Source organism: Fukomys damarensis, unplaced genomic scaffold, assembly GCF_012274545.1.
Source record: "Fukomys damarensis isolate Sample0158 unplaced genomic scaffold, DMR_v1.0_HiC HiC_scaffold_37, whole genome shotgun sequence".
Taxonomy (NCBI): domain Eukaryota; kingdom Metazoa; phylum Chordata; class Mammalia; order Rodentia; family Bathyergidae; genus Fukomys; species Fukomys damarensis.
Window position 1 is genome coordinate 48,829,214 of NW_022900949.1, and position 11,964 is coordinate 48,841,177.

An 11,964-nucleotide genomic window follows, 5' to 3' on the forward strand; every position below is an offset into this window, starting at 1 on the left:
TTGTTTACAAAAACTTTGTCTCCATTATTTTCTTGTTCCTTCTTTCCTTTCTCTTTCCCCCTTCCCTTATTACCCTTCTCATTTGAACATCTGAATCTGGGGCTCAGGTGATGAGTTTATAATGCATAAATGTGGAATCCTCAGCATAAAATTACTCTTTATTCCAGAGGCTATATGGGCATTGTCTTGTTTACCTATACACTTTAAACTTTGCTATATAATAAACCACGCACAACTGATTAATGTAAAATAAAAACTATTTTTATCCTCACATATTTGTACAAATTGTGTGGGACAGTACTGCAGGCAGGGTAGAGCAGCAATGCTGGCCTCTGCTCCGGAAGGTGAGTGAGCAGCCCAGCTCCCTTGTTGCAGGAGAAGAATGGAGAGTACTCAAGAATGTGATTGCACAGAAAAGGTTTCTGAAATCACAGAGTAGAAGGGCAGATGTAGAATCTAATTCAGAGTTGTACAAAATAGCTCAGGGATGAGAGTATAGGAGATTATTGATGCCCAGGGAAGATTTGATTTTGCCAATGACAGCTGTAACCAGAGATGTGTAGAATAGTGAAAATTATAGGACTGGGCCTAATAGTTCTTGGAGGAGAGTATCTAACAACAGTTACTGTTGTGATCCAAATGCATCCCTCAATGGTGTGGAGCCACATAGGATGGCAGGTCCACAAGGGCTAGGCTGAATAGCTATATCTTGGAGGCAAAACTCTGTGTGATTCCTTGAAGCTAATAATGTTCACATGGAGAGAGTAAATTAGATGGGATTCCTCAGCTATATATGAGCTATTGGATGATGATGAGCACAGAAGACAGAATGAGAGTATCCCATACTTGGCGGTGGGGTGTGGGATGGTTCCATTGAGGTGCGTGGAGACAGACTACATAGCAGTGAAGTTGGAGATTTAATTCCTATGTGTGTAGAAAGATTGTTCGCAGTTATGTTTCCTATGGATGAAGATTGGTTAGCCAGCCTCAGAGGAGGCAGTGTGAAGGCTGAGGAATGGAAATAAAATGCTAGTTTATGTACTGGTGCTAGTTTATTAAGACCTGCAAAAGAGGAGAAGTCCTGGTATGCAGTGCATGTTTTTGTTGAAGCCTCTAAAATGTTATGCCTTAGGTTTAAAAGCAATTAAGAAGAGATGAGCTATCCAAAACATGAAACTAAACTTTGAAATATTTTTATCCATTATAAAGGTAATCATCCTTTAACTATTGGCCAGAAAAAAATTTAATCCTCTATAAAGGAAGATAACACCCCATACAACCTCTACAATTACTCACGTTATCCAGCATTTCATAAAATATAGCCAGACACCATGAGAGTCAGGATGAAATTATCAAAATCCAGGAAGCAAAAATTGAAACAAAGATATAGGTGAACACTTTAAAAATATTAGATTCAGATTTTAAATAATTGGTGTTAATAAATTCAAGAAATAGATATAAAATAGAAAATTTTACAAGAATTTACAAAGAATCAAATGGAAATTTTAAGAATGATAAATATAATTACTAAATTAAGAAATGTGTGGCTATAACAATAGATTAGACATAACAGAATAAAGGATTTATGGACTGTTAATGCAAGACAGTAAAAATATACAAACTGAAACATATAGAGAAGAAAATTATAAATTCAGAAAAGATGGGGTGAAGTAGATGGAATAGGTTAAAAAGGCCTAAGATGGTATAATTAAAATCAAAAAGGAAAAAAAGAGAATGAGTCAGAAGCAATACTTGAGAAAATGGCTAAGACAAATAAAATAAATTAACCTACAAAAGTAAGGATCCCCGCAAACCCAAACAGGTTAAAAATATAACACATGCATTATTTATTGAAGTATTTAAAAAATACAATCCCCAAAAATGTAAACAACAAATTGGAAGAGGATGGCCAGTATCCAAATGGCTAACAAACTTGAGTAAAATTGTTCAACATTAATAGTGGGTAGGGAAATGCCAATTAAAAAGCACGGATGCTACTATATACCCACAATAATGGCCAAAATAACACGAACTGACAATAACAAGCATTGGCAAGGATATGAAACAATTGGAGCTGTCACAAACTACTGTTGTACATATAAATTGATACGACTGCACTGCAAAAATGTTTGTCAATGTGTAGAAAAGCTATATAATATATATATGCATAAAATCCAGCAATTTTGTTTCTATGAAGATAATAGAAATGGATGCATACATTTAATAAATAGCTGGGAAAGAACAGTAGGGAAGCTTTTAGACTGCTGGTACTATATACCTCTATTTTTGTTTGGGATCTTTTTTGAAACAGGGTCTCACTGTGTAATTCAGGCTGGCCTCAAATTCATGGTGATTTTCCTGCCTCAGCCACCTGAGTGCTGCTGTTATAGTCATGTGCCACCACACCTGGCTTTGATACTATATATCTCTGTCAAAGGATGCATATGTGAATGTTGTCACTTTGTAAAAAAAAAAATCAGCTGTATTATTAAGCTTTTCCTGTTATACTTTTGTAAATATACTGCAGAATGAAATTTTACACAGAAAATACCAAATAGTTTCCCTGGTGTGAATAATCTGCAACAATGCATAAGATCCTAATAAGATTACTGACATTTAGAAATGGGAAGAAAGGAGCTAAAGGTGTAGGGAAGGTGGGATGGGTAGGGGAAGAGTAAAAAGGGAAAAGAAAAAAATGTGAGAGAATGAAAAGATGGAAATAAAGTGTTTGTAGATGGGGAGGGGAGGAGGGGTGAAGGGAGGACAGGGGTAAGGGGAAAAAATGAGAATCAAGACTTGTCATGTAGAGGTACAAGACCCCAACAATGAATGTAACTGTACTGTATCCCTAAAATGTACCAATAACTCAATTAAAGCTGAAACAAAAAAGAAATTTTACACAGAGAAAACTAGCATTTTGAGCCTTGAATCCACTAAAAACAACAAAACAATAATGAAAATTACTAATCTGTGAAATTTGAATAACTGCAAGCTAGAGAGATGTCACAGAACAGAATCTAGTAATAGATTCAGCCAAATTTAGTTACCTGGTTTGTGACAAAGTTGTGGCTAAGGTTTCTTGTCAGGAATCACAGTCTTTTCAATTAAAATTGCAAGGCTGCGGGTTAAAGGACATAAAGAAAATTTAGGGCCAGAGCTTTTTTGACTCTTGACTACCTTTTAGATACCATTACTCTCTCAAATCTCAGTATGTGACCTTTTAAAGACAGACATGTCCACCAGTCGCCTGTGGACTGCATGCAGCCTCATACAGCTAATAATGTAGGCCCACACAATAAGTTTTTAACACTGCTATGTGATTTCCAGTGATATTTTCCATTATTTCATTGCCCAGTGCTTAAGCATGGATAGTGTAGGTAATAATTGAACTCCGTGTAGGGGAGGGCGTGGCACAGTGCTAAGACCACCTTCCACACCTGCCACATACCCTCAGCAGAATGGAAGCCCATATGTATCAGGCATTACACACACCATGTGACTTGGGAAGTAAAACATAGCAACTACTAATAATAGTGTTTCAAATGTGTGCCTGGGAAAATAGGTGTTTATTGCTATTAAGGAGACATGCAAGTTTTTTATTTAATTATTACACCTGGGCTTATTGTGTTTTTCATAAAATAATTTAGTAAGTTAAAATAGAATGTAGCAGCTATGGTAGAGGAAGTACAAAAATGTACTAAATAGAGCTTTGCTCTTGATAGTGTTAGCATATAAACAGTACCACTAATACTAGAAATGCTATAACAAAATATTTAAAAATAAACAAAATTTTGTTACTTATACACATTAACTATATTATATATTTTATATATGACCCACAATAATTCTTCTTCACTCAGTATTACCCAAGCAAACCAAACAGTCGAAAACCCATGCAGTAACAAATGATAGAAGCTAACAAGTGAACAGACCATCTAACTTGATAATAGATAGTGGGCATCGCCTGGCCCACTGTGCTGAAAAGCTTATGATCCCCTGCTGCCTTCCCTTGGTTCATTAGTTATGGTTTCTTCAGCAGCCAAGCTCTTGGTTAACACCTCCAGAAACTCATCTCTCCTTGCCAGTGGGATAACTGGCAGGTCTGAGATCCATGTGCAATCGGCCCCTGGGCAGTGCCGTGCTTTTGAAGCAGAGCAAAGAATGGCATGATCTCCATGAATAATGAAAGCCTTATACGAATTCCAAGGAGAATATGGGGACCAAGGATGGACCACACTTCACTGTCAACAGAGCAGCTCCAAAGCAAAGATTTACATCTATTACACAGCGTCTTCACGAAAAACTTCCCTTCTCCTAAAATGACTTCCCCAAGCAGTCAGCGTGGTGGTCAGCTCCTGAAAATGGACTCCTCCTTTGAACAGAGTCCTGAACCTCAGCAGACTTTGCTCTTTGTAGCATTGAGAATGATGCATCATCATTATGGGGATGCCTCTGGGGAAGCCAGGCCCAGAGCAATGGGAGCAACGGTTGCTATGGTGACCAAGCCGCAGACCTGGCAAAAGCCATAGGACCATAAATTCTGTCTCTCGGTAAAGGTCTCCCTTGGTGGAATAACCTTGGAAGAATCCTTCAAGTGACAGACCATGCCACCTGAAAAACCTGTGCTGTTGCTCTGTGAGCACATTTGGGAGCTTCCACTCTATTTTTCAGATTTCATCAAATCTTATAAGAAATTAAGGGTTCTCTTAACACCTACTTTCTTGCTTTCTCATGTCTTTTTTTCCCATTATTTCTTCCCTTTCCCTCACCAGCTATAAAACCCTCTCCCTCACTTCTGGGTCCAAGTGAAAGTTTCCCCCAATCTTCATCTGAGCTAGGCCTGTCACCCTTTCAGTGGTTCTTTGTTTCTTCAAGCATAGAGACCAGGCTCTCACGAAGCCCCACAGTCCTGGTTGTTATCTTGCACAGTGCTGATCTTGACATCTTTTCATCAGGGCTACTGTCTATGCACGCTTTGACTCTATGAGGCCAGCAACCTCTCTGATTCCCCTCGCTTCTCCATTTGGCCTCACATGAGGCTTGGCACATAGGGGACAACAGTGATCAACTAAATGAAGAACAAGCGTTAAAAGTTAAATACATCCCAAGAGAAAGCCACAGGGGGCCCAGTGGATGCACTTCAGCTTGTTTGTGAACAGTACCCAGCAACCAGTATCAGCTTTTCCTAGAAGCATAACTCTTCAGAAACTCCAAGGTATAAAGAAACGAACCCCTAAGATGACTGCCTCTAGACCACTAGTGGCAAAACTTTTAGAGCTTTCAACGATAATAAACAGCTGACTGCAGCATGGGTGTCAAAGGAATGCCCCCACTGCTCTAGCCTAACCCTCAGGCTTCACCTAAGACTAAAATCCATACCACCTTTGGCATATTAGGAAGAAAAATAAATGACCAGAAATGGGGAGGAGGGTGGAGTAAGTTTCTTTTTCTTGTGGTAGCAGCTTCATTTCTCAGCTCTCAGCCTTGAATATAGAATATAGAAGTAATATTCATCTATCCAACATGAGCACCTCGTGTAAGTTGGGCACTACACAAAGCAATGCAATATATGGGCGAATAGAAGGGCTGCCAGTCTTAAGAACAATGTGGTCTCATGGGGAAATAAACACAGTCTAACAGGCTTTATTAGTAATAAAGTAGTAATAAAATCTATGAATATAATTCCACAGTGGTGAAGAACCACTCTTCCACACTGCCTGGTAAGTCTGAAGGGGAGATGGATGTACAACCAAACAGATGAAAAGCAATGAGCGATGTGCTACTGTGGTGATATGTGCAAAGGGCTAAGAGAGTCTTGGGAGACAGCATGGCCTAGTCTAGCTGGAAACGGTAAAGGCACTGGTAGCTGAGTTGAGTCCTGGGGGGTTGAAAGGGTTGGGTGAGGAAAGCAACATTGCTATAAAGTAGAAAAGAGTGAAAGGTTATGGTAGAAGAAAAATAACTGTTCTGAGGCTGGAGTGTAAAGGATGAATGTTAGCAGAAATAGGGCAAGATGTAGATATTGTTGCTAAACTGGCTTTGAAAATCTTGCCAAGTATGAACATGATCTTTAGGCAGTTGGCAGTCTTTGAGGTATGTAAGCTTCAAAGCATCCTTGGGGAAGGTCATCTAGAATCAGAATGGGAAATGGGCTGTCACGGTCACAGAGGCATAAAGGCCAGTTTAAGACCCAGATCCCAGCTAGATGAGAGGTGGGAGCCTGCACCAGGTCCAAGAAAATAGACTGTATTTGTGAAACTGGCAAAGGAGATTCACGGAAGTCTGTGATCTGTGGTGTGAAGATAAAGGAAGAAAAGGAGCAGGTTGAATGAAGTTTGCCTTAAACAATAAAGTAAACAGAGGCCTCATTCACAGATAGAGGGAAAATGAAAAGAATGAACAACAGGAGGGAAACAATGATTTTAGTTTGGAACTTGCAAAGTATGTGGTGCTGTTCTGCCGTTTGACTAGAGATAGACATAGAAGTCATCCGTGCATAGTATCTGAGCCTAAACTTCTACCTTCCCATATTTCCGACCCCAGACCTCCTGTCACTCCTGTCCAACTTTCCCAGTTTAGGTGCCAAGGATCTTTTTACTTCATTTTCTCTTGGATTCATCCTAGGCATGCAGGGCATGTGTCACTGTCCCAATGCTCTTCCTCTCATCTCTACTCCATCATGCAAAGTAATCAATTTCAAAAAGAAAGTCCCCATCCTAATCCCTGAACCCAGTGAATGTCAACATATATAATAAAAGGTACTTTTGCAATGTGATTAAAGTCGAAAACTTTGAGATTGGACACTATCCTTGATTATCCAGGTGAATATGAGTCCATAAAAGCAGAGAACCACTCCAAGCTGCAGAGACACAAAGCAAGGGAAGTATGAGAATCACTTAACCCACCTTTGCTCACTTTGAACACAGAGGCAAGACTAGGAGCTAAAGAACATGTACAGCCTTTACAAGCTAGAGAAATCAAAAGAACAGATTATCTCCTAGGGCTTCCAAAAAATAACCTAACCTTCCACATGATTTGACTATAGCCTTGATATCCAAACAGAGCTATAAGATACTAAATTTGTTCTAAGCCACAAAACTTCTGAACATATCACAGCAGCAAAAGATAATTTGTGATGGCAGCAATGCTTATGAAAACTTTCTCTGCTCATTTCAGAGACATAGTACAAATCGAATTCTTTACAAGGAGTAAACAGATCACTTTTCCAAAAAGAGACTACACAAAAGAGAATCCCAGGGACCCTTTTTAATATCAGAAGTCTGAGGTTTCTAGAGGTCCAAGGGCTTTATAATAAAAGCAATTCCTGTCATGGACCTGGATGACATAATCTGATGAGATCTGATGGTAAGGATTGAAGTGGGAGCCCTGAAAAAGATGATGAGAGGCTAGTAAAGGAGACAGGGAGGGAGCGAGAGAGGAAAGGAAGAAACACAATGCCACAGTGTCAGCAAAACCAGGAGAGGACAGTGTTTAAGTGGTAGGTGTTGATCAGAGCATTAAATGCTGCAGAGAGGAGAAAATTGAATTTGACAACAAGCAGGTCATTAGTGGTCTTCAAAGGAAGCATTTCAGTGAAGAGATAGGGCAAAAGCCAGAATGCAGAGGAGTGGGAAGGAACTGGAGAGAAAAATGAGAAGCAAATAAGCTGTGAGCAGCCTTTAAAAAAAGACTATGCATTATTCATCTTTTATATTTGTAATACTCAGCACAATGCCGGAACACAGCGGGTGCTCATTAAACGTTGAATTGAAGGAAACACTGGAGTCAGTAGGTATAGACCAGCACTTCTCAGATGTTATTGTGCATATAAATCACCTGGGGCTTCTGACATGTAGTAGATCTGGCATTAAGACCTGAAGTCTCGCATTTCTAACCAGCTTCCAGATGGGGCTAGTTACGAGGTCTTCAGGCCTCACTTCAAGCAGCATGGATGTCAGTCACCCACCCAACCAGCCATCAGTCATGCCCTCTTGACTCCAGAAATTAGTATGATTCCACAAACTAATATGACTTCCTAAACTATAGGAATTGCTGACCTCATGACAAATATCTGGACATCGAAGCCCAAACCAGGCACCAATACAAGTCCAGCACTGAGCGTAAGCAGTCATAAATAGCCTTGTACTCCACTTTTTATATTTCAGCATCTTTCACAATTTCCTCCAACTCTGATACCACCAAAAACACCTCCTTTACCAACACAACTATTTTCAACTCACTTTCGACATTAGGAAGTGTGAGCTTTCCTATTAAGCTTGAGGAGGAGTATTGTCATTTAGCTATCTCAACAATTATAAATAAATAGATTTGCAAACAACCATTGAAATGAGGATGTCCCTGAAACATTGTTCAAGGTAGGACATAGCTCCCAGTGTTTCACCCTCCTCCTACAAGGGTACAAGGAGGATCAGACTGCATGCACATATCCTACAAAACAAACCTGGGAAGGTGAATAATCCAAATCCTAACATCCAAATCCTAACTACCTACCTTTATCCAAATAGTAAGGAAAAGCTATTAAACATCTTAATATAAAATGCCATACAGGATGTCACTAAATGTTATCAATCATAGACATAGAGATGAAGGATGTCAGAAGATAGTGTTTATCTTTATGAGATATTATCATAGTGAGAGTCATTTGAGCAAAACCAGTAAGACAGTACCTTCCCTTAGAGTGAGTACCTGTCACAGTTCACTGCTTTTCATAGCTCACTCTTACATTGTTCCAATACGCACATTAGAAAAATTTGGTCCATGAGAAGAGTTTAGAGTAGCAGCTAAAGGTCAGTGAATCACTCAGCCCTTTCAATTGAAAGTAGCATAAAATTTCATCTTTCCTGGCTTAGGCAAAAGAGACTTTTGCTCCCATAACTGGAATACCCCAGAATATAGCACAAATTAGGACATAATGCATTGCTTCTCTGGGTTGGTTCCAAGTCCAGGCTCTCTGTTGAGTTTCCTGCAGATTCTATGTTCACAATATAGTCTCCAATTATCTACAGAGGGTTTTCTTCAATGACCCTCAGTTGATGCCTGAAACCACAGACAGTGTCAAATCCAATGTATACACTGTATTTTCCTAAACAAATGTAATCATTTTAAAGTTTAATTCATGAATTGGGTACAGTAAGAGATTAACAATAAAATAGAATAATTATAATAACACTGTGACAAAATTATTCAAAGCTTATGAATTATTTCTATAATTTTCCATTTAATACTTTCTGACCACAGTTGAACATGAGTAACACAGTCAGAACATTAAACTATTGCTAAGAGGAGACAATTGCACAACATAACAATTAGTCTGTCCAGGAAAGCCTACTCCCCTGAGATGGCAAATCAACATTTGTCAGATGGTCTTGATCCAATCTACTGTGACTTAAGTTGAGCATTCATCTTTCATCTATAGATGGTGCGTGGAGGATAAAATGCTCCCACATAACTAGTTTGACTTGGAGCCTACTTTTCAGCTCTTGGGTTGAAGAGAGGAAAGAATTAACTGCCCTTAGTTAGGTCAAGGTTCCATTGTCACAGGAAGGAAAGTGGTACAAGGGAAAAATGCAACAAGTGTCTACCACACTCATCTTTGTGAGCACGTTTAGGTTCCAATCTGTTACAAATGGCAATGAACTCCAACAACAGCTTCATAACTGGTAGACTCTCCATGGGTCACTTCTGTCTCCATCACAATGCATTTGCTTGTATCCTTGTTGTGCTGCTCAAAGGCTCACTATAGCTTTTGGGAAGCCACTTTTTCTTCTTCCCTTACCCTCTATGGAAGTGTCCATGCTGAAGTGTATACTGTTGTTGTTTCACCATTTACGTTTGAGCTAATTCCTTCTCTTCTACATATGTTCTCACTTTTGAAGTGCTTAGGAGAAGATTCATGTCAGACTCAAGAGAAAAGACACTGAATAGGATACATCCCTGCCTTCAGACCAAACTGGAATCATCTTTGTTTTTTTTCCTTGTTATGAATCAAGTTCCCATATTTAGAGAACATGGTACTGTCAATTGCTAGGACAACAAAAGAATGACTTAAAGATTTTATTTTCCAAAAGAGCAGGTGGGAAATTTTCAGTAACTGGATTGAGGAAGGTAGATTAGGTTTTTACTTTGTAATATGCTAGGTGTCTACATAATGCTTCTTTCTTCTCAGTGATTCTTGAGTTGACCCATTCATTGACAATCCAAAGAAATCAATCAAGTCAATCTTCTATCAAAATGTATTTGTTCACCAAAACCTAGACTTTCCTAACAACAGTCATGCATTAATCTAAATTACTTATTGAGACCTAGCACAGTATGTTAGTGAAAAACACAAAATTTGAATCCAGAAAGAACTGATTTCAAATTGCTGTTCTATCTCTTTCTAGCTGTGTAATCTTACTACCTGGTGTTTAATTTCTTTGGGCTCAAATTTTTCATATGTTTATGACAGTGGTGGTGAACTTATGGCATGCATGTTATTGTGTTTTTCTTTTAAGAAAAAAATGTTGATGTATCTTATTTTTTCTAAACTAAAACTTCAATATTCAGGTTTAATTGCAGTGTTGATACTTTGCAATAAATAAATGGGTTCTGAGTTGCAATTTCAGCACTCAGTCAATAAAATGTTTACCATCACTGATCTATGAGGACTCACTAAGATGATAATGTCTGTAGGTGCTAAGCACAGTACCTGTGCTAGATATTCTGCTAGGATCTGGATCATGGGGATGAGATATAATAACAAAATGGCAAAATGAGGCAAAGTATTAGAGAATATCTGGTCTACACCCCTAGGATATGTGAGATCAAGGAGAAGAAAGGACCTGCCCGAAGTCACAGGCTGGTGTAGTAGGGTTGGGGCAAGACTTAGGCCACTGATTCTATCTTCATCACAAAGTTTCACATTTCCTCAAAGACAGTTTTAGATTGTCTAAGATAATCAGACATCTAAAAATTATTGTTTCCAGCTGTGGGGTTATAGATTCTATTTTGGTTTAAATTCTTAAATCTGTCCCAGTCCCCAGTGACTGGCTAATGATGCTCATGCTGCAGATTGCTTTTGCTGGCTTAAGATTAGTGGTAAGAAGGCCAGTGGCTCCAAGCCCAGCTCTGAAGTGATGTCCTGCAGCAGGTGGCTAATGTCCAGGACCCCTCAGAGAAGGCAGGGCAGATCATAATTGCTGATTAGATAGAAAGGGAGGGAGCCCATGTCCCTGGCACCAGTTCCAATAAAGTAACCATACAGAACTCTGCGGATGTGGGTCTATCTCGTGCCTCAAAAGCACCATCCAGTCATCTAATCATAATTATATCATGCTCACCCCCATCCCAGTCCCTTGGCAAGGGCCTAAGTGCCCCAACTTAGATCCAGGATCACAGCCAATGCTTGATGCTATCTTTCATTTGTTTTGGTTTCTGGCAGGGTGGAAGCTACCTGCCAGTCAAATATAGGGGCTTTTAATTCCAGTCCAGATGGGGGCCAGCTCTTCAGCAGAGACTTGTCCAGCCACTAACATGGATGTTCTTGAGGCAGGCTGAGACAATGACCTGGGTCAGACCCTGCCTACAAAATATGAAGTCCATGGCAGTCCAAACATTTAGGAGCACACATCTCCCCCAAACCAAAATCATGTTGCCATGCAGCTATAATAGTGGAGAAAGGCTGAATTCTGTGTTCAAATCTAGTGTAGGTGAGAAATCCAAAAAGCCTATAAGTCAAATTAATCTACTTGCCAGCCAGTGTGCCTCCTCCTTTGTTTGACATTTCCCTTTCCATCAGATCATAAACAGCATTGAATCTCTCATTCAATTACTCTTTGTTTAATATATACTAAGTCCTTTACCAGATAAAGTAGTATACTACTGCCCAAAACAACACAGAGTCTACCTTCCTAGAGAGCACAGATGTACAGATAATAAAGACAAAAAAAAAAAAAAAAAAAAAAA

The 11,964-nt window shown here is 39.2% G+C and overlaps 1 protein-coding gene across 2 annotated transcripts in view; it reads right to left on the reverse strand.

Moving 5' to 3' along the window:
* Nucleotides 1–11,964, reverse strand: part of LOC104863178 — a 262,181-nt gene that overhangs the window by 90,617 nt on the left and 159,600 nt on the right. Inside the window, exon 5 of one of the 2 annotated variants that reach the window (XM_010625505.1) lies at nt 3,048–3,118. The exons of the other annotated variant lie outside the window; for it this stretch is intronic. The gene's annotated coding sequence lies outside the window, so the exon portion shown is untranslated. The remainder of the gene's footprint in view (nt 1–3,047; nt 3,119–11,964) is intronic. 2 annotated transcript variants of the gene reach the window in all.